Source organism: Neofelis nebulosa, chromosome 8, assembly GCF_028018385.1.
Source record: "Neofelis nebulosa isolate mNeoNeb1 chromosome 8, mNeoNeb1.pri, whole genome shotgun sequence".
NCBI classification, from domain to species: domain Eukaryota; kingdom Metazoa; phylum Chordata; class Mammalia; order Carnivora; family Felidae; genus Neofelis; species Neofelis nebulosa.
The window spans coordinates 114863255-114886694 of NC_080789.1; the positions used below are offsets into that span (position 1 = coordinate 114863255).

Consider the following 23440-nt stretch of genomic DNA (forward strand, 5'->3'; position numbering starts at 1 on the left):
GAATGTTGGGGAGCCTGAGGAGGAAAAGTATCAGATTAGACTGTCCAGCATGTATGAATAGAGGTAGTCTGAAGAAATATGTGCTGATGGGTTATGATTCTCCCTTAGAAGTAATTTTGGCTGTTCTCCAGTGCTTAGACCAAGGGATCATTCAGGCTCTGAAGACAGTATAACATGGCCATAGGTATTAAACTTGGAATAGTGTGGTTTTCATTATAAATTTTCAAAAGTGATACATGTGTGTTATAAAAACATTCTAGCAATTCAATTCAAATATCAAGTATAGAATATGTAGAATAAAAAATCGAAGTCTTTCTTTTCTCTATACCCTTCTTTTTTAAAAAAAATTTTTTTTAAGGTTTATTCATCTTTCAGAAAGAGAGAGACAGAGCATGAGGGGTTAAGGGGCAGAGACAGAGGAAGACACAGAATCCAAAGCAAGCTCCAGGCTCTGAGCTGTCAGCACAGAACCTGATGTGGGGCTCGAACCCACGAACCATGAGATCATGACCTGAGCCGAAGTCGGACGCTTAACCGACTGAGCCACCCAGGTGCCCCTTCTCTATACCCTTCTTAAATAATATTCTTATTAATGTATATTTAAATTATTTCCAGTTTTAGCTTTTATAGTGCTGTGGTAAACATGCTGGCACAGGGCACTCCTCCATTTAAATAAATATTTGAATGCACACACACACACACACACACACACATACATACACACAATTGCGTGTACACACATGTATGTATATGTGTATATGTTCATATATATGTATATATTATCACTTTAGTAACAGCTATCACCTGTTCTATACCTCATATTTTATTTTAATACACCAGTATTTTTTACTTTATACTTTAAAATAATTTCTTTATACTACTACAAGTGTTCAATTTTATATTTGTAATTCTGGTCTTGTTCCAGTCATGTGAAAGTATCTGAAAATCATTTGTTAAATTAACTAAAGGACAGCTTGAGCCTGAGTCTTTTGGCTTTATTATGTAAGTACAATAGTTTATTTAGTAAGAAGAAAATAAATGTTAATTGCAGTAACTTAGTTGAAGTTTCTTATGTTTGGAAAACACTTTTTTTCATTATTTTTTATTTTAGTGTTTATTTAGAGAGAGAGAGAGAGAGAGAGAGAGAGAGAGAGAGTAGGCATGTGAGTGGGGGTAGGGCAGAGAGAGAGAGTCCTAAGCAGGTTCTGTACTGTCAGTGCAGAGATACAGGGCTTGATCTCACAAACCCGTGGGATCATGGCCTGAGTGGAAATCAAGCTTAACCGAGTTGGCCACCCAGGTGCCCTGAAAAGTGTTTGTTTTATAATATCCCTGAGAATGTTAGCCTTTTTATCTTTAAGAAATAATTTTACCTTATAATTAACTTTGCAAATTACTTCTTAATAATATCTTGATTTAAGCTTTGGCTTCCAGTAGGGTTGTAGAAGGTGGTGGCAGGACATTGTGACCTCTGTAACAACTTAAATAAATTGCAAAAATCATTGTTGCAGTGATCTGTTATTACATAATAAATTGCCCCAACACTTAGTGGTTTAAAACAACAATTGTTTTATATAGCTATGATTCTGTGGATTGGCAATTAAGGCAGATCTCAGCTGGGTGATTTTTCTGTTCTTTGTTGCATTGAATGACATCACTGGATAGTATTTAGCTGGTGGATGAATTGCTTTGTAGGATCCAAGATATTTTTACAGATATATATGGTGCCTGGGCAGAGGTGGAATTCTGGACTTGCTTGACCTTTCTAGCATGGTAGTCTTAAAGTAGCCAGACTTCTAATATTTTGGCTGGGCGCTTGTACAGAGAATTTTCCAAGAGATAGGAAGTAGAAAGACCAGTATCTTAAGGCCTAAAACTGGACACTGGCACCACATCTCTTCTATATTCTGTTGATCAAAGCAATCCCAGTGTCCTCTCAGTTTCAGTGAGAGGGTTTATAGTCATCACCTCTCAATGGAAGAAGTATCAGAGAATTTGTGACCATTTTAAATTTATCACCATCTACCCTCTACCCACAAATTATTTACATTCCTTCTACTTTGAAAATATATTCAATCCTTTCCAAAAATGCAGAATTGTTACCCTACTGTGGCTGTAGCCTCAAGCTTAAGGTCCAGGATATTGTCATTTAAATCAGGTCCCAGATGTAGCTCCTTAGATGTAGTTCTTTGCAAGAGACAAGTTATTTGCTCAACAAATAACGGAGACGCAGACATAGAGTAACTGTGGTAAGCATTCCATTCAAAAATGGGGAAACAGGAGGCATGTAACCTTCACTGGTCCATAGTAATTTTGAAATTCTGATGTTGACAGTTTCTTTAGTAGAGCCATTCTTAATCCTTGAAAATGATTATCCATGACTTCTGGTCTTACCTATAAATTCTGTCATTTTTATTTTTCTATAAGAAATGGTTCATGTTTATAATTGGTGGTCTTTCCAGCCTTGCTTCCTGTTTGTAGAAGCCTGAGAGTCTAAAAGTGTATTTTCATTTTGTATTCTCTCTCCTGCTTTCAATCCAATTTCACATAATTCCTTTAAAATCATTATGAGGCATTGATGTGTCAAATTATAATCCACACCTTTGGAAGCCACACCCACATTTGTTTTTAAGATAGGCTTTTTTTCTACTTGAGACTGAGAGTCCATGTGTTATAAAACAATACCCATAAAATTCTTAGAAGCTTATCTATTTGAAAGAGCCCAAAAGGCATACTTCCAAGATTCCTAGAGGCCTTTTATCTAGAAAAGATAGTCTAAGAAGCACATTCTTAAGAGTTTTAGAACTGAATTAGATACAACTTTAAATTATTTTCCACTTCTACTACAGTATTTTTAGAGTCATACTGTAATTGTTATCCTGAAACCATGCTTTACTGGTAGCAAACCCTAGACTTCATATTTAGTCTGAAGCTATTTCTTTTCAGTCTGGAGAGAATGGGGATGATTATTCTTTTGAAAGGGCAAGACCTGGCTCCTTTATCTTTCCTCTAAATTCTGCTTGAAAATGAAACAATTCTTTTGTTAGCTCATCTTTGTCTATGTATACGTTAGTACACACAGCTAAAAGAAACTAATACTTTGAATCTTCTGCCTAGAAATCTCCTTACCCAAATCTACCACTTTATTGGGTATATTTTCTCTTTTCTATGTTATGCAAGTAAGTGTTGCATACCACTGTAAGAGGGGTTGTAATTTCCTTCTGTTAACGTGTTCACTAATGTACTTCAAGCTTTTATTAACAGTCTTCTTGAGGCTCTTCCAGCTTTTGCTTCCCACCTGGTCCCAAAACCAATGCCACATGTTTTAAGATTTTTATTATGGGACCCCACTTCCCTGTACCAGAATCTGTTATGGTTCTCTGTTTCCATACCAAATTATCTAAAAATTTATAATCTTAAAACAATAACCATTTTGTTGTACCTCATGTTTGTGGGTAATGAACAGGGAAGGCTCAGCTGGTGGTTATTCTTCACTGTGTAGCATCAGCTGAGGTTAGTTGGTGGGCATTCAGCTGTAATGTGGGCTGGTTTGGAGGGTCCAAGACAGCTTTATGGTATTTTGACAAGGATCACTCAAAAGTTAGTTTTAGCTAGATCTTTGAACCAGAGTGCCTGCACTTGGATTCTCCAGTATGACAGTCTTACCCTAGTTAGACTATGATGACAATAGCACAAAAGATGGGAAGGAAGAAACAGATAATCCTGCTGTAAAATTCTTATACATGAAGTGGTATGGCATTATTATAAGTTAAATTGTGATATGTTAGGGGCACCTGGGTGGCTCAGTCGGTTGAGTGTCCAACTTCAGCTCAGGTTATGATTTCACAGTTCATGAGTTCAAGCTCTACATCGAGCTCTGTGCTAATAGCTCAGAGCCTGCTTAGGATTCTGTGTCTCCTCCTCTCTCTCTATACCTTCCCCACTTGTGCGCTCACTCTCTCTCTCGCTCTCTCAAAAATAAATAAACATTTTTTAAAAATTGTGATATGTTAAAGGTCTATATTTTAAACACCAGAGCAACCATTATAATTCTAAAAGAAACAGGTATATCCAGTAAGCCAAGAGTGGAGATAAAATGAAATAGTAATGATAAATGAAATGAAATAGTAATTCCAAACAAGGCAATAAAAAAATGGGAAAAAGAAACACAGAACAGTTTGGGACAAACAGAAAATAAAATGATTAATTCAAATTCAACCATATAACATAATTACATTAAGTGTAAATGATCTGAATACTGTACAGGCAGAGATCATCAGGCTAGATAAAAAAGCAAGACCTGCTAACTGCATACTTTCTACAAGAAACCCTCTTCAAATATGAACTCACAGATTAAAATAATTGAAAAAGATATACCATGACAACACTAATATTAAGAAAACTGGAATTCCTGTATTAATATCCAACAAAATAGGCTTCAAATCAAGGAATATTACTAGTGATACTGAGAGATATTTTCTGCTGATAGAACAAACTCATCAAAAGGATATCATAATTCTAAATGTCTTTGAGCCCAATAATGGAGCTTCAAAATATTTGAAGCAAAAACTAGCAGAAAAGAAAGGGTAAGTAGACGTGACTACAGTTATAGATAGTTTTGAACACTTCTCAGCAATTGATATAGGCAGAATATCAAATAAAATATATAAATCTGCAACAACACTTAATGAATTGGACTTCATTGACATTTATAGAATACTGCACTCAATAAGAGAATGCACATTCTTTTCAAGTATGTGTGGAATTTTTATCAAGGTAAATCATTTGTCAGGTCATAAAACAAGATTTTAAAGAATTAAAATCATACAGAGTATGCTCTCTCACTATTACTGTATTGAATTAGAAATGAGTAAATGAGTAAGTGTGGAATATCTAGAATTCTTCCCCAAAATACTTGGAAATGAAACAACATACCTTTAAATAAACCATGGTTCGAAGAGAAATCACAAGGAAAATAAGAAAATATATTTGAACTGAATGAAGATGAAAGCACATCATACCATATTCATGTAGCTTAAAGCGGTGCTTAGAGGAAAATCTATAGCTTTAAAATACTAACGTTAGAAATGAAAGGCCTAAAATTTTCTGAGTTTTCACTTTAAGAAAATGGAAAAATAAAATCCAAAGTAAGTAGAAAGTAGAAAATAAGTAGAAATTGATAAAAGAGAAGTTTACAGACAAATAATAGAGAAAATTAATGAAACCAAAAGCTGTTTTTGCTATTTTTTAACAGATCAGGATAGTTGTCTTTCTTTTGTGGCAGTTCAGTGATTTTAGAATATTCCTAGATATATGGGGTTAAATTCATCAGTGTCTTAAGGTCTAGGTCCAGAAACTGGTGTCATGTCATAGTCACCATTTTTTATTGGTCAAAGAAGTTACAGAAGTGACCCATATTCAAGGTGAGGGAAGGGCATATATGCCTATTTTTCAGTGGGGGAGTTTTAAAATATTTGTGTTACTCTTAACCACAGCCATATTTATTGAAGATCTCAGAGAGTTGTGAAAGCAAAGACGACAAAATGAACTGAGATTTCAGAAATGGAAGAGCCCGTATGAGCTAAGAATACTGACAGTCAGGGGCGCCTGGGTGGCGCAGTCGGTTAAGCGTCCGACTTCAGCCAGGTCACGATCTCGCGGTCCGTGAGTTCGAGCCCCGCGTCAGGCTCTGGGCTGATGGCTCGGAGCCTGGAGCCTGTTTCCGATTCTGTGTCTCCCTCTCTCTCTGCCCCTCCCCCGTTCATGCTCTGTCTCTCTCTGTCCCAAAAATAAATAAAAAACGTTGAAAAAAAAAATTTAAAAAAAAAAAAAAAGAATACTGACAGTCATTTTTCCTAAGTGTATTTGCCCAAAATGGACACTGGCTAAAGATCAAGCTTGCTATGGAGGTAAGACTTTACTAGGGGAAAGAGAAACCATTGGTGTTTTGATGGTCATATAGTCTGGCATGATGAACTGGAAACCAGAGTCCTCAGACATACAGCTAGCTTCCCCCATGGGTTGTTAACTGAACCTTGGGGCAGGAAGGGAGGCTAGGAAGTTGAGGTGGAAATATACAGAGAAATTTTCTGTAATCTCATAGTGCTTAGGAGAGAGTCTACATGGGATGGTGGTGGGATGCAGTTGCTGTAAACCACACAATTGATTTCATGTTTGAGACATCTTATACCAGAGTAAACTGATCAAATTGAAGAGATCATCTCCTCACCCTACCTGTCTAATATAGGAAAAGATGGGCCCTCACTGGGAAAAAATAATACCTACCACAGTTTTATGTTTCTTACATTCACGGTATTAAGAATACACCAAAAAGTTATATGACATGTGAAAAGTAAAAATCTATCAAACAGCCCAAGGAAGAAGAGAAAATAGAAGCAGATCCACCAATGGCACTGATAATAGGAGTTATCAAACAACAATTTTATCGTCGTATGAATATATTAAAGGAAATAAAAGAAACAGCTAAATAGAGGAAAAGACAAAGAATGGCAACAGAATGGTGGGATCTAGAGCTAAAAAATGTAATCTGAAATTAAGATTTGAGTTTAATAGTAAAGTAAGCACAGTTAAAAAATAAACAACTGGAATTAGTAAACTGAAGGACAGTTCAATGGGAAAATGTACAAGGTGAAGCATGGGTGGGGGGAAAGAATGGAAAGAACAAAATAGGTTAAAAGACATATGGATTGAATCATTTCACCTAATCTACATATCATTGGAGTACTGGGAGGAAAGAAGAAGCAAAAACAATATTTGAAAAGATAGTGACCAAAGATTTTCCAAGCTGATGAAAGATAGCCATCCACAGATTCAAGAAATACAAAAAAAACTTAGTGAACTCCAAGCAATATTATATAAAGAAAACCATATGTAAGTATAACATAATGAAACTCAGGAAGAGCAGATATAAAGAGAAAATCTTAAAATAACCCAAGGAAAGAAACCATAGTAACTTGAAAGGAACAATGATAAGATTGATGGCAGATTGTTCTACAGAAATTATTAAAATCAGAGAACAATGGAATAACATCTTTAAAGTTTAAGTGCAGAAAGGAAAAATACTGCTAACCTGAAACTTTATGCCCAGCAAAGTGTTTTTTAAATGAAGACAAAGACAGTTTTAGACAAAAGGTGGGAGACTTTACCACAGGTAGAACCATAGTACAGTAATACTAAAGGAAGGTATTCAGTCTGAAGAAAAATGATCCCAATTGGAACCATAGAACTTTAGGGAAAAAAATGAAAAGCATAAATATGTGAGTAAATATAAAAGATTTTTGCCTATTTAAAGCCATAATAACAATGTCTTTCAGGCTTAAAACATATGTAGAAATAAATTAAATGAAAACAGTAGAACAAATTGCAGATAGGTATAAATGGAGTTAAACCAATTATTGTCTTGTATAGGAAGTGGTAAAAGTCAAGTTTTGTAATTCAAGGAAGTATTTGTAATCTCTATGATAATTTCATGAGAAACTACAAAGATGTTTGAACAAAAAGCTAACAGAAACAATCCTAAAATTTATATGGAATCACAAAGGACCCCGAATAGCCAAAGTAATCTCGAAATAGAAAAAGCAAAGCTGAAGGTATCACAATTCCAGCCTTCAAGTTATATTATACAGCTGTAGTTATCAAAACCGTATAGTAATGGCACAAAAATAAACACATAGATAAATGGAACAGAATAGAGAACCAAGAAATAAACCCATTATCTGGTCAATTAATCTTTGATAAAGCAGGAAAGAATATCCAATGGGAAAAAGACAGTCTCTTCACCAAATTTTCAGAAAACTGGTCAGCTACATGTAAAAGGATTAAAGTGGATCATTTTCTTACACCATACAGAAAAATAAATTTGAAATAGGTTAAAGACCTAAATGTGAGAATTAAAACCATAAAAATTCTAGAAGGGGGCATAGGCAGTTATATCTCCTTTGACCGTAGAACATTTTTCTAGATATGCCTCCTAAAACAAGGGAAAGAAAAGCAAAAATAAACTATTAAGACCATAGCAAAATAAAAAGCTTCTGCACAGCAAAGGAAAGAATCGTTAACATTAAAAGACAGCCTACAGAAGTGGAGAAGATACTTGCAAATGACATAACCAATAAAGGGTTAATATCCAAAGTCTGTAAAGAACTGATACAACTCAACACCCAGAAAACAAATAATCCAGTTAAAAAATGGGCAGAAGACATGAACAGACACTTCTCCAAAGAAGACATCCAGGTGGCCAAGAGACACATGAAAATATGCTCAATATCACTCGTTATCAGAGAAATGCAAATCAAAACTACAGCGAGGTATCATCTCAACCCTGTCAGAATGGCTAAAATCAACAATATAGGAAATGGCATGTGTTGGCGAAGTTATGGAGAAAAAGGAACCCTCCTGCACTGTTGGTGGGAATGCAAACTGGTGCAGATTCTGTGCAAAACTATATTGTACACCTGAATCTAATATAACACTGTATGTTAACTATGTTGGAATTTTAAAAAATGCTAACAAGAGATAAAATGCAGTAATAAAAATTTATTAATTAAAAGAAGAAAAAAGATTAGATGGGATGAATATAGAACCAATAAGGTATTTTAAATATCAGTATCTGATTACATATACATAGGTTTAGTCCTCCAACTAAAAGCCAAAAAGTTTTGAACTACATTTAAAAAAAAAGACCCAACTATATCTAGTTTGCACAAGATATATTATATAGAAGAATATGGGAAGAAAAGGTACACTGTGCAAACACTAAAGGAAATCTGATATATTAATATCATATAAAGTAGACTTTAAAGCAAGAAGTTTTATGGAAGATAAAGGGAGAATTTTATGATGATAAAAGGGTCAATTCAATAGGAAGACAGAATAGTTCTAAATTTGTATGTTCCTGACAATTTAACTCCAAAATATGTAAAGCTAAAATTCACAGGACAACAAGGAGAAATCATGATTTCACCATCCTATTTGGAGAATTTAATAACCTTCTTTGAACCGCTAGATATAATAAGCAGATTTTTAAAAATCATAAAGGTTATAGGATGTTTAACAATACTGTTAACCAACTTGACCTATTGCTGTTATAGAATGTTATTCTCAACTCTTGCAGACTACAATACACTACAAGTATACAAGAAACTTTTACCAAAATAGAACATATGCTGAGCTAAAAAGCAAATCTCAACAAATGTAAAAGATTGAAATCATATATGTTCTACAGTGGAATTAAACTAGAAATAAAGATTTTTTTTTAATCCTCAGTTTGTTTGGAAAATAAACAGCATACATTTAAATAATCCAGTACCGGTCAAAGAAATACAACCACAATTAGTATCTAAGCTGTGAGAGAACGTTAAAGTGGTGCTTAGAATCTGTAGCTTTAAATGTTTATGCTTAAAAGGTTGAAAGCCAACCATCTATTTTTCATTTCAAAAACCTAGAAAAAGTTCAATTTCATTCAATAAACTGGAAGGAAGGAAATTACAAAGAAAGAAGCATTCTATAGAGAAGACTGACAAAGATTAATGAAGTCAAAGTTGTTTCTTTGAAAATATTAATAAAATGTATAAGCCCCTACTAAGTAAAAAGGAGAAAGCTCAAATTAACAATATAGATATAAAAAGGAAACATTATTAGAGATCCAAGAAGTATCTAAAGGGTAAAATATTCTGAACATTATGTCAATACATGCGACAACTTACATGAAATGGACAAATTCCTTGAAAAATACAACTCACCAAAATGACACAAAAAAGTAAAAATTGTGAATAGTGCTATATCTTTTAAAGGCATTGACCCCATAATTAGAAATCTGCATCTCTAATAATGTTCTTTAACCTCATTAAGTCTCAGTATTAGGTCTTTGTTGAATGTTTTTAGAAAATTTAAAACTTCACTTTGGCTGACAGGTTCTACACTAAACTCACTTTCCATATAATTAAGGTTGATTTCCATTCAAAGGTTTACATACCTTTTGTTGGAATTTTATACCATATATTCCTTCTTCCAACTTCTAAACCCTTTGAGAAGTAGACATGACGTAACTCAGTTTAGAATAAAAATGTCAACTTTATGTGGGTGGAAACTGGGTAAAAGAGTGTGTTTATATCTGCATGGAATCTTATCCCTATTCCCACTGGATTGACTTAACTTGCCCTGTTGAGTTTACCATGTAGATGACAGGAGAATGTATGTGGGTTTGGGCAGGCAAGTTCTAAGAGAAAGTGAGACTGGTATCATATGTGGCCAGTCTTTTGCCCTGTCTCACCAAACAGATAAAGCAGAGAAAAAGAGAGTCAGAATGGTGTTTTGTTACCTGTCATCCTGAGTGAAGCCCTACTCTTATGCTCTTTTTTCCCCAAGGAGTCAAACCTACTTTGTTCTCGTGGAACCGTAGTTCTACTGCCGACCTGCTTCTAGTTCCTTATGTCATCTGGGTCCTGTGCTCTATTTTGAACAAGTTTTTGTAACTTTTGTCTTCCCCAGAACTCTTCTTTCCTATTCTCCCAAGAACTTTAAACCTGCCTTTTGTGGACACTGCCAGTTTTTGCACAGCCATCTCAAAAAAAGTATTGAATTCTTCCAATTCTAGATTTTTTTCCAAATTTTAATTCTAGTACAATTAACATACGGTGTTCTATTAGTTTCTGGTTTGCACTATAATAATGTTTCAACATTTTTATCCATTAGTGCTCATCAAGATAAGTGTACTTTTAATTATAGTACACCTTGTGTATTCATCTATTGATGGATCTAATTCTACAATTTAAAGGATAGTTGATATGTTCCTTTGCTCTCCACTGTCAATTCAGTGATTAGTGTGCCACCTTTGTGTATCAGTTCTTTCTCTTCTAACTCTTACACTGCCACCTTTCTAATTCTTGGTATTGGTTCACTTCTGTCCCTGTTGGGGCACTTATTATATCTTTCTTGATATGGAGTTGTTTGTGTTTGTCTCCTCTTGTGGTTTGTGGGTTTTTTGATGACAGAAACTCTCTCTTATGCAATTTCATCTTTCCCTGTTCTCCATGATATTAGTACTGAATAGGGCTTGATTATTGGCTATATTAAAGAATTTGGTGTCAATCAGTCTTGAATATCTAATAATATATTTTTCAGAATTTTGAGGAGATTGACATAAAAATATATGAAGGAAATGTATTATATCTCCTATTTTAGAAGTCTTTGGGCATAGCTTGAGATTTTTATCTTAGGTTCTTAAATTATACATAGTATAAGTAATGTCAGTTTTATAGGACTTCATATAACTATTGTAGTCTTTAAGGTGTAATCATATAATTGGCTTCTATAAGCTACCTATCAATTCTTTCAATTTCATTACTTCCATCACGTTTTTTTTTTTTTTCAGATAAAGATGAATGCCATGTCTCATCCAACACTGAAAATTTGAAGTTTAGAAGACATTTACTAAGTCAAATCACCTCGAGTAAGTCTGATCTTATCCATTTTAACACAGCTTAAGATTGATTTAACGTCTAAAGAATTAAGTCCAGTATCTGTGACACTTTGAACTCTCAAATTTCTCAGAATATCTTAGAGTTGCCTTGTATATTGAATTACTGGTCTTGGAAAATAGTGGAAAGATTATTTCTTTGTAAATTTCATATGCTTACTAAAATTGTAATGTTTAAACTCGTGGTATCATTTTAAAAGTGAGATTAACACCTCAAAATGTTCCTTTATTTTTCATTAAGTCTAGTCATTAGGTCTTGACTAAATGTCAAGCGTAATGTTTTTAAAAGTTTTTTTTCCCACTAAAACTATGTTTTTCAGTTTTTTTAAGGTTTTGTATGGCTTTTCTAAATGATTTATATATTCGTGATCATCGAAGGGAGATATTTAGTAATGAACTAGTGCTTAAACCTTAAATGTTTATTTATTCAAAAACTTAGCTTTAAGAGTCATCTTGACCAATGTCAGCTAATATAATTATCTCCTGATGGTCTTCTGTCTTCATTCACTCTTCCTCCATCCTGTATTCCACTGCCAGATAGATCTGCATATAGAACTCCAATACTTTTAAAACACTTTAATGGCTCCCCACTCACTGTTGGATGGAATCCATGTTCCATTGAGTGGCATTCGAAGCCCTCTACCCAGCTCCTAAAAATATCTTTCACCTTAGCCAACTGGACTCTTTTCTGTTCACTGAATTCTCACCATTCTTCATGCCTCTGTGGCTTGATGTGTACTGTGTTTGTTACTTCATGTTTCTTTCTAGGATGTTCTCTCCTTCAATCTTATCGTGTCCTCTGCTTGTTGAAATCTTGTGCAAATCCTCCAGGCTCAGCCCAGGTGCATGCTCCTCCATGAACTTTCCCTGATTGCTCTAGCTAGAAGCACTAGCTTTCACACACTCTGTCTCCGTCTCTCTCTCAGCTGACTTCATCCAATATTTTGTTTTTATCACTGCCCTAGCACATTTTACCAGGCAGCTTTATTACTTGTGTTTATGTCCGTCTTATCTCCCATCATAGGTTGTGAGGACTATAAATAAAACCAAACTTCTTGTCTAATTTTTGTTTCTCATGGCATTCAGCATAATCTTAATAGTTCTTGGTAAATATTTGCTTAATGAATTAGTAATGTGCCTGGATTTTTCTTTTATCATCTGTCTTTCACCCTTATAGTCACATATGGTCTGTATTCATGGCAACTATTTATTCGTGTTCTGCACTCTTGGCAGACCACCCCCCCCCCCGACTCTGCCATCTTATCCTAGGAAAATACTGACCATAGTGTAAATAACAAGATACAGTCAGTTCCTAATCTAAGAAAAAAACTGTATTCCAAAAGTTCATATCTAATTCTGTTGTTTGGAATGCGGAAAACATTTTTTTTCCACAAAAACAATGTTATAAATAGTGGTTAGATTCTCAGCCAGGCCTCCCAAGACTATTTAACTCATATGTACCCGTGGTACTTTAACCACAGGCAGCTACCATGCATAAGACTGTTTTGCAGAGAAGTTTTAGCTTGGAGTGTGGAATCACATCTCCCATGCCCTAGAAGCAGGATAGTACCTTTTCTGGGTTGCTCAAGACACAGGAGAGCCTGAGCTGGAGCTCTGGCAGTGGCTCACCATATCGCTGGATGCTCTCATGCCAGGAAGTTTTTGGCTTTCAGTATTTGCATAAAAGACATTTACCTGTAGGTTACTGATACTCTCATGTCTCCTAAATTGAGGGCAAGGGAGCATTTGCTCTTCTGGCCTCCCCACAGTAGTTCATTGTAAACGACTCTTCAGCTGTTTGATCGTATGGGTGGGTCATTTTAAGTACCGTATTGACATTTTACTACTTCTCCCTTTCTGTTGTTCTATGAACTTAAGAGAAATGAATATATAAACATGGAAAGTACTTCTGTCTATAGAGAAAACATATTTATAGGCATCAACCAACCCTGTGTTTGACATCCTATCAGATTTTGTGGACAAGTAATTATCATTTCTGTATGGGTGTAGTGATGCTTCCCATGAAAAACCCATCAGTGTATGCATCAACAATGCCGAAGGTTGATAATTTGTGTTGTCAGGCTATAAGAATACACTTCATAAATTTTGGACACTTTAATATGTTTAGTCATTGTAAGCTTTGAGCACATGAGTGAATGTCTGCTTTATGTTTAATGCTGTCGTAGGTGCAAAGGACTAGGGAATGAGAACCAAAGATACTTGGAAAAGTTGACTTTCCCTCCAGGAGCCAGAAATACAGGGAGTGAAGTATGGAAAAAACACTCACAGTGCAAACAATATGTTATTAATTGCCATAAAGTACTTCATGAAGGTAACACATGCCCTTGGGGTTATCAGAATGGCAATATCATTATGATTCACAGTGGTTATAAAGATGGTGGTGGGCTTTCAGTTAGTCTTAGACAAATGGTAAAGATTTAAATTTAAATAAAGAGCTAAGAGAGGAAATGATATTCCAAGTTGGATTAACAGCATGATGGAGAAATAGAGGTACAAACAAACAAATCAGCATTACTGGCTGGAACAGAAGCTTTAGTTCATGTTGGGTGAAATAATAGGTGGGAAAATTATACCAGTGCTTCAACCCTGGCAGTGAATAAAAGTCATCCACGGATATTTTTAAAAACACAAGTCCCTAGATCTTTCCCCGAACTAATAAATAAAATTTCTGGGGCACAAGATGTACGCCTGTTTATCTTTTAAAGCTCCCCGAGTGGTTGAGAACCACTGAATGAGAAGGATGGGCCAAATTTAGGAGAGCCATGAATGCCTTGCCTTGGAGTTGGGCCTTTGTGTCTCAAGCAGTGGGAAGCCCTCAGAAGTTTCTGAGACGGGTGACATGATGGAATTCATGTTTTGCCAAGATAAATGATTCATCAACCGCATGTGAATGGAAGAGAAATAAGAAACAGCTTGAATTAGAGCAGTGGTGGCGGGAAAAAAGAGAAGGTCACATTTTTAAGGGTACTTAGATGTGTGGGAGTTGGCGATGTCAGCCTTGACCTCAGCATGATTTGTTTTATAAACTGATTATACAACTTCACCCTCATTAATTTGCTCTCTTTTCTCTTACAACCTGGCAACTTAAACAGTAATTTCAGCCAGTTTGCATTTAATGGAAGGAGACCATTGTCTACTCATGTACACGTCTAACTCATAATAGTAAGTGAAGTTATGTGTATGAGGAATATAACCTTTAACATAATCATTATAAAGCATTTAATAACCACCCACATATGCAATAACACAACCCCAGTTCTGCAGGAGTGTGCCAAGAGCTGGAGTCACAAATGTAAGACAGCTATTGGCACGTAATTCCCTAGCATTAAGTTGAAATTGGAAGAAATATTCTAAATCATGTTATGCATTTTAATATTTTTAGCATCGGATTTGCTAATTGCTTAGCTTTTGTGGTAGTAGGCCTGTGAATGCCTCTTGACGTTAGCAGCTCTGAGCTTATGCTTCCCTCCTGCCCACATCTGCAGCCCCCTTAACTTCTTGCCTCTCTTTCAGGCCCATCCCCACCTAGTGTCGGTCATGCGTGCCCCTACTTCATTCTCACCCAAGTGAGCCAGAGAGAGGAGGTACAAAGGAGTTAGCATTTAAATTCTTTTGTGGCATTGACTAGCCATGTGGTCCTGAGGAATCTCTTTCCTGGGTGATGTAGGACATGATAGCTATTGGGATAACCTACTTTTAGAGTCTCAAACAGTTCCATTAAGTTGGAAGTATGTCATACCTGTTTGATATGTTTTGAATATTTTGTGTTTGGAGACAATGAGCCATATTTATTACATGGCAGAGAATGAGTTCAAGGCGTGATGTTTTGATGTGACCTGCCCCTTTAAAAACAAGACTCAAGATCATGGATTTTTTTTTTTAAACCACTCTCTTGGCCATTATATAATCATACATGACAACAACTTCTGCTATGGTCTTCTTTGTCTGTGACAATGAGCTTATCGTTGTGCTTTCAGTATCTGCGTATCCCCTGAGTTACTTCTCTATAGTTATTTAGGGTTTCACCAATCATACAGATTTTGAACCAGAGAATGGACGATCTACTTAGATTTAAGGGATCTTGTAGAAGAAAGAGAGAGAAGGGAACTGGCATTTGTTCAGTGCCCACCCTGTGCTATGGTCTTCACATGTGTTTTATAATTTTAACTCCCATTTTACAAATGAGAAACTTCAGATTTACAGACATTTGAAAGATTTATCTGACATCAGAAATCAAAGGCAGTTTTGGGGCGCCTGGGTGGCTCAGTCAGTTAAGCGTCTGACTTCGGCTCAGGTCATGATCTCATGGTTCTTGGGTTCAAGCCCAGTGGTGGGCTCTGTGCTAACAGCTCAGAGCCTGGAGCCTGCTTCAGGTTCTGTGTCTCCCTTTCTCACTGCCCCTCCCCTGCTCACGCTCTGTCTCTGTCTCTCTCTCTCTCTCTCTCTCAAAAAAATAAATATATAAATAAACATTAAAAAAAAAAAAAGAAATCAAGGGCAATTTTGATCACAGGTCTGGCTATCCTAATGGCTAAACAGCCTGGTCTTAGAAGTCTGCATGACATATTTGTGGGAAAGGTTACTGAACTCAGAATCAGGAGGTTTGAGTGCAGGCTTTTACCTCTGTCACTAACAACCTTGAACAAGTTATTTAACGCCCTCAGCTTCAGTTTCCTCATCTGTCAAATGTGGATAAAATTGGCTTTCCTGACTGTTTGGGGTTTTGCGAGAAATATCAGCTAGTGAATTTCAGTATGATTTTATCAGTTTGAAGTGGAAGATTGAGATATTTTTAATTCAAGCAAAAATAAACTTTAAAAGCCCAAAACATTAAATGAGATGAACTTGGGCCGATTTTGCAGTATTTCACTTCTTAACTTTGCTCTACAAATTTTCTAAGATAATGTTTGTCAATTTTCCAGGTCTCAAACACTGTAGTGTGCCAAACTGCATCACTGAATTTAATATCTCAATGTAGCAGAGAGAGAGTCCTGGCAACATATCAAGTCCTTCCTTTCACTTACCAGCAGCAATCATTAGTTTCTATACCGTATCAAATAGGTCTGAACTCCTGTAGATACTGAAGCAATGTTTATAGCCAAGGAGAACTCAGAAGATTCTAAGGCTACTAAATAGTAGTAGACCTATTGGGCTAGAGTTGATGTTAACATACTCAGAACAATTCTTTATATTTTAGAAGTTTTTCTAACAAGCCTGAGTAATAAAGTCACATTTTGTAGAACTGATTTCACAAAACTTGTTTTCAGAAATGTTTCCAGGTTTCAGGACAACTTTCACAGGTTATAGGATGGTGAATACTGAAGGGCAGCTCTGAGCTATTGCAATCCACTTAGGCTTCATTCAAATATACACATAAGGGATAAGAAATTTAGGAATTAAAAGTTACATGCTTATGTTATAAACACAGTGCTATGAATGAAATGGCAGTGAATCTGAGATATACCAAGATCATGTCCTAGACTTACCCAAAACCTTTACCCAGTAAAGCTCTAAGTCCCTTATATATCAGACTGACAAAAAAAAAAAAAAAAAAAGCAAGCCTTAGGAAGGCCAGCTGACAGAATAGAGGAATAGTGTTAGACTCCAGGTACGGATCCAGAGGAGTGCACATGTTCAGTCTTAGATTCAAAAGTGTGTAGGATTCTTCTGCATCTGCTACACTCTGTATCTCAAAGAGGGTTTCCTAGTCCTACAGCGCTGACTTCCACATGGCTTCTCACGTACCCACGCTGTGCCTGCTTCCTAGATCTGGTAGCTGGATGACTCCAGTTAGGGCCTGCTCAAGTGAAAGTGGTCAAGGGGAAGTGGACAAAGTAAAGAAAACAGCAGAGATTGTGGTCAGATTTGGTCCGTAGATGTGTCCTGTTTGCACAGTGTTTGTTTTAAACATGAATTAGTTATTAACTAGTGTTATTTTAACTAGTAACTAATTTAATTTGTTTTTAACTAATGTACAAATCCACTTTCTGGGTTCTTGTGAAAACTGAACTGTTCATGTGACAGTGATCAGCTAGAGCTGAGGGTAGCTTAGCTGCCCCAACTGGATGGGAGGCTGGGTTTTTCATTCTCACAGCCCCACCCCTGGCTGTTGATTTTCTTTACATAGAATTCAGAGGACAGTTAATGTTATTCCTACTGTCATCTATATGAAACTAGGAAATGACAGATTGGTAAGATGGTATATTTCAGTACAAGGGAAAGACAGTATGTTGGTTTCCCAGGGCTGTCATGACAAGGTACCATAAACTGCGTACCTTTAAACAACAGAAATGTATTCTCTCACGGTCCCTGAGGCCAGAAGTCTTAAATCAAGGTGTTGGCAGGGCCATGCTCCCTCAGAGACCTCTGGAGACACTCCTTCCTGCTTGTTGTAGCTTCTGGTAACCCCATGCTTTCCTTAGCTTCTGGCAGCATAACCCCAAACTCTGCCCCATCATCTCATGGATGTCTTTCTCTGTGTCCCAGTTTTCCTGTTCTTATAAGGACAGCTATCATATTGCATTAGGACCCACCCTAATCCAGTATAATGTCATCTTAACCTAATTATATTTACAGAGACCCTTCCAAATAAGGTTACATTCACAGGTACCAGGGGTTAGGACTTTAAGTTAACATTTTGTGGGACACAATTCAAACTGTAATAGGATGGCATATTTCTTTGGGGAGTGCAGAGTAATAGTTTAAGAACAGAGATCCTTGAGGCAGAGTGCTTGTATTCATATTTACAACTTATTTTCTATGTGATCTTGCACAGAGATGCTTACCCCTCTCAGTGTCTCCATCTCCATGCCCTAGTCTATAAAGTGAGGATAATGTTACCTACCTCAAGGAGTTGAAATGAGTGCAAGATCACTTAATACATCTAAATGATTTAGAACAGTGAATGGCACATACTAAGTGCTCAATAAACTGAACTATTACTATCAATTATTATTAGCTCCTACTTATACACAGTTTCTTTACATAGAGTATCAGTGCCAAAAATCTATTATTTATAATTCTATGAAACAAATCATGGATGAACAAGGAGCAGTAGATAGGAATGATGCATGAAAAAGAAAAACTCCCAGGACTTGAACCAATAAAAAAAGAGAGTGAGAGAGACTGAATTTTAATAAGATTTACTCTTTAATGCAAATAAAGTAATTCTAACACATTTAGAATGCTTAGCTTACTCATTTTTTTTTTTTTAATTTTTTTTTTTCAACGTTTTTTATTTTTATTTTTTTGGGACAGAGAGAGACATAGCATGAATGGGGGAGGGCCAGAGAGAGGGAGACACAGAATCGGAAACAGGCTCCAGGCTCTGAGCCATCAGCCCAGAGCCTGACACGGGGCTCGAACTCACGGACCGCGAGATCGTGACCTGGCTGAAGTCGGACGCTTAACCGACTGCGCCACCCAGGCGCCCCATTTTTTTTAGATTACCTGCATGGCCTCTAAATGTACTCAAAATCACTAAAGACGCAGGCAACATCTTCAAACCTAGAGCCTTAGACAATGACCATTGGATTGGTGAGCACATGGACTGCAGACAGTAATGGGGAAGTTACACCAGGGAGAACATCCAAGGAACACATGACTTCTAAGCATCCCCACCTGTCTCCTTGGAGGCATGTTATTACCATCTTCCTTCCCAAAAATACTTGGGTTGAAATTATCCTTGTTTCCAGTCCCTGGGTCAGAGATTGAGGCTGAATAATTATTTGAATATCTACCAAACTTTTCCTCCTAATGGAACAAATATTTTGAGATATATTATTTTGTTTTTCCACATAGCCTTTATGTAAGATAACCATGCAACTTGAGTTTTTTTTAAAAACTGATGGAGAAGGTTTAAAGAAATGACAAGACTTTTTTAAGTACCTGGAAGAAAATCATTCTGTAGGCTAGTGACTCCGGGGTTTGTAATACTACAGAGTATATATGCCTCCTTCTCAAAGATCCTTCTACTCTGGAAACATGAGAATATTCAGATAGAAGGGACATACATATATGTTACTTATGATTGTGATTTTATTTTAATAAAAGAAGTTAGGCTGTTTAATTTTTGGTGAAGAAGTGGTGTTTTATAGTTCAAGTGTTACTAATTTGGAACATTTTGATTAAATGATGAATTCATCAGGACTCCTTTGGTTGCAAGTGAAAGAAAGCCAGCCCGCGCCAGCTTATGAAAATAAAAGGAACTTAATTGTTTACATAGCTATGGTTTCCAGAGGTGCATCTGGCTTCAAGCATGGTTGCAGCCAGGAACTCAAATGATCTCATCTGGACCCTTTTTCAGCTCTGCTGGTTTCTTTATTCGTCATTATTCAGACAGGCATATAACCAGTAAAATGACCACCAGCAGCTTGAGACTGTCATCTTCCTGGTTTAGCAATCTCAACAGGAAGAGAACTTGTTGAGCCGCACATCTAGTGATCGGCCACAGGGAAGATATGGATCAACTCAGTTTGGCTCCACATGTGGTGAATAATCACTGTGGCCCAGGGAACGGAGTATTCTGGTGGGCCAGCCTGGGGCGTGTTCACCAGTGCTGCCACAGACGTGCATCCAGTGACTGAAAACCCCACGGGGTCTCAGGGAGTGAGGGAGTCTTTCTCCAAATGAATTAGAAGAAGAGATTTGGGAATGTGTACTGAGAAGACCAAAACTGTGGTAAATTCAGCCATTACAAATGGTACGTGAAGTAACTCAGAAACTGTAACTTCTGATTTTACAATGACGTGTGAAGAACTTTCCACCTGCTCCTGTTAAAATGTCCATTCAAAACAAAGGAAATAAGAAACAAAAATTCCACCTTTTTTTTTTTGATAAAATGTGGGTGACATCAGTACTTCTCATAAATATGAATACAGAAAGTGTATGATACCATGACTTAGTGGAGTAGAGGAAGGCGAAACCTAAGCACCTACAGAAGAGGATAGTGTCAGGAAGCAGTTTTACCTTATAGAACCTTAGAAGGGTCTGTAACTAAAGGTTAGGCTGAAGGAGGAGGTGAGGCATGGCACTGGAAACAGATGACCAGCTGAAAGTCTGTAAAAGGACCAGCTGGACACCCAGGTCCTTGTCTAACCCCAGCCAGATGAGTACCTTCCCCCAACCCAGAAGATGGGGACACAGGAAAGTGAGCACCAGGAGCCAGACTTCTAAGTACCAAACACAGTGTTAGAGGATTTTCCAGAGAAACAGAATGATCCCAGAGAAAGGCCCCCTAGGAGTTCCCCCCCAGAGAAAGCCAGCTTGCTGCCCTGGTTGCTTTTCAGTGACACTCACCTTCAACAAGCTCCCTTCCCCCCACCACCTCCCCGACACAGACAGAGCTGCCAACTTGCTCTACTAATAATTTACACTTAAGTAGGAATAGACAGCCAAGGATCACCAGATATTTAGGTATGACTCCAATATGATAGAGATAAAATAAACCCAAAGGACACAAAGGAAGAGCTCTGATGAGACAGAAACTATAGAGACAGCAGTAAGAAACTAAAGAAAGAAACTATAGGGGCACCTGAGCAGCTCAGCCCAGGTCATGTCATGGTCATGAGATCAAGCCCTGCTTGAGCCCTGATCAGCTCCGAGCTGTATGGAGCCTGCTTGAGATCCTCTCTCTCTCCCTCTGCCCACTCCGTCCCTGCTGCTCTTGGTTTTGCACACACACACGTGCTCTCTCTCAAAGAAAAAAGAAAGAAAAAGAAAAGAAACAGGTCTTTAAAAATGTGAGGAGGTTTTGCATAGAAAGTAAGTCTTTTTAAAAAAGGAGAATTAAAGGAAAGGAAAATTAAAGAACGGGAAATAACTCCCAAAATTAGAAATCTAAAGGCTAAAAAAAATTCACTGAGCTGTTGAAAGATAAATTTGAGGAAGAAGTCATTAGTGACATAAACCAGCAGGTCCAGTAGCAGCCCGCTAATACAAGAGAAAATGGGAGAGAATCATCCAAGAAATAACATAAGACAGTTTCCTAGAACAGAAGGAAAGATAAGTCTTCAAGTTTCAAGAGAAGGAAAAAATTGTCATATGTAAAGTGTTTTGAATAAAAGCAAACAAGAGACTTCTCAACATCTGTGCTGGTACGGAAACATCTAAATGTGTGAAGAATTTTCTTAAGGTGTAATTTTATCATAAAGAAAGCATTTCTTCCTTTACCTGAGACTTGTCAAATATATCTAAATAGTCTCCTTAAGTCGTTTTTAAAAAAATAGTTCACTTATAAATCTTCCATCATTTAAACTTACTTAAATTTTTGTATATTCTGAGGTACACCTGCAAATTTCTGTCAGATTTGAGGCATTTTCACGGTACTTAATCTCATTTTTCTTCTTTTGCTTCACTAATCCACTCAACAGATTATTAGAATGAACTTTTCCCAAGATACAATGGAGTTGATTAGTCCAACATCTATAGTTTCATAGTTTATAATCAGTGACAATAAATGTGATTAATTTAGAAAGTCACTGATGATACTCAGGTATGTGATAGCAGGACTTGAAAATGTTTGCCATTTTTTTTCTTTGTCCCAACATACAGTGATTTGAAGTTAACAGAATTTGGGCCTTACTCTCTTAAAATGTTTGGCTTTTATTTTTATACATGAATAATATAGAATAATAATATATATAATAATAATAATATATGTGAACTAATAATATACTAATAATATAGAATAATATAATAATAATAATATACGTGAACTAATATAGAATATTAGTTTTTATCTTTTTTTTCTCAGTGAAGAAGGCAGAGTCCCAAATGGTATTTTCTTCCAGAAAATTAAAAAGGACCTCACAAGTTGAAATTTAGCAGATATATTTTTCAAATTTTAATTATCTGAAAAAATAATGTTTTTAGGATTCAGTGAATATTCTTGTTGACTGTATGACTGATAAAGTATTTTATTATGGTATCATTAGATTGAAAGTTACTCCAAATTGCATTTGGTTTTTAAAATATTCTCACTTTTAATCTGGAAATACTATAAAAGAATTAAAATGTTTAGGTACAATGCACTTTCTCCTTTCTTTTTGGATTAGTTTCTAAAGCCTAATGAAATGGAAGGCAAGTGTCTTTTCTCAGTTTAAAAAAAAAAGTTCTATTTTATTCCTTAATGTACTATAATGAAACCAAAATAATATAGAAAACTCAAGACATGAAAGAGTGCCAGGATGGTTCTTGCCAATATAACTTTTTAGAATTGTGCTGAGTAGCTTTTGCTATAAAACTAGACCAGCTAGTTTATTATGTATTCTGTAGGTAATGACATTTTATAGAGGATTTTTGTAGTTCTTTTGGGTCAGCAAGGTCAAGAACTTTAAATTAGAATTATTAGAACTGGAAGGCATCCTCTTATTCACTTTCTAATTGAGGGAAATTAAGTCCTGAGAAATCATGATTTACCCAGGGTCACACAGCTCATAGTGAAGGTTGGAAGAGAATCATGGCCTCCTGGCAGTCAGGTCAGTGATCTTTGTAAAAGACTTTTTGGATTTATTCTTACCACCATCATGTTATGTTTCAGTGCCCATAACTTATTGTACTGGGCCCAATTAGCAAATTAGAAGTTTATGTTTAATCTCCTAACGCTGAGGGAACATTTAGAATTAGGAATATTGACAATAACAAAAGCAGGAAATGGCAAGTAACATTTTGAAGAAATTTTTGCGTAGGTTAGAAGATATCCCTTGATTACACTCTGGTCGTGGTCTCTAGAGGGAATTCCATTGTTCATTATTCTCTAGAACCTAATTCTGCCTTCCAGAAGGTTCTTTCTTGTTTGTTTTTTTCCAAGGTCAACTCATGTCGACATTGGGGAATATGTCCTCCTTGGAGGCTATGTAACCTTTATTTCCTACTTTCTGTCCCTGCAATTTTGGCTGCATGAGCATTGTTTTAAGGGTCAAA

The 23440-nt window shown here is 36.3% G+C and overlaps 1 protein-coding gene across 4 annotated transcripts in view; it reads left to right on the top strand.

The window, feature by feature from the left end:
- ZNF438 (zinc finger protein 438) overlaps positions 1–23440 on the top strand; it is a 178606-nt gene that overhangs the window by 68170 nt on the left and 86996 nt on the right. For 3 of the 4 annotated variants that reach the window (XM_058681550.1, XM_058681551.1, XM_058681552.1), the window contains one exon: positions 11393–11470. The gene's annotated coding sequence lies outside the window, so the exon portion shown is untranslated. Of the gene's footprint in view, positions 1–5832; positions 5910–11392; positions 11471–23440 lie in introns of those variants that run through there. The other variant, XM_058681549.1, reaches the window with a different exon arrangement.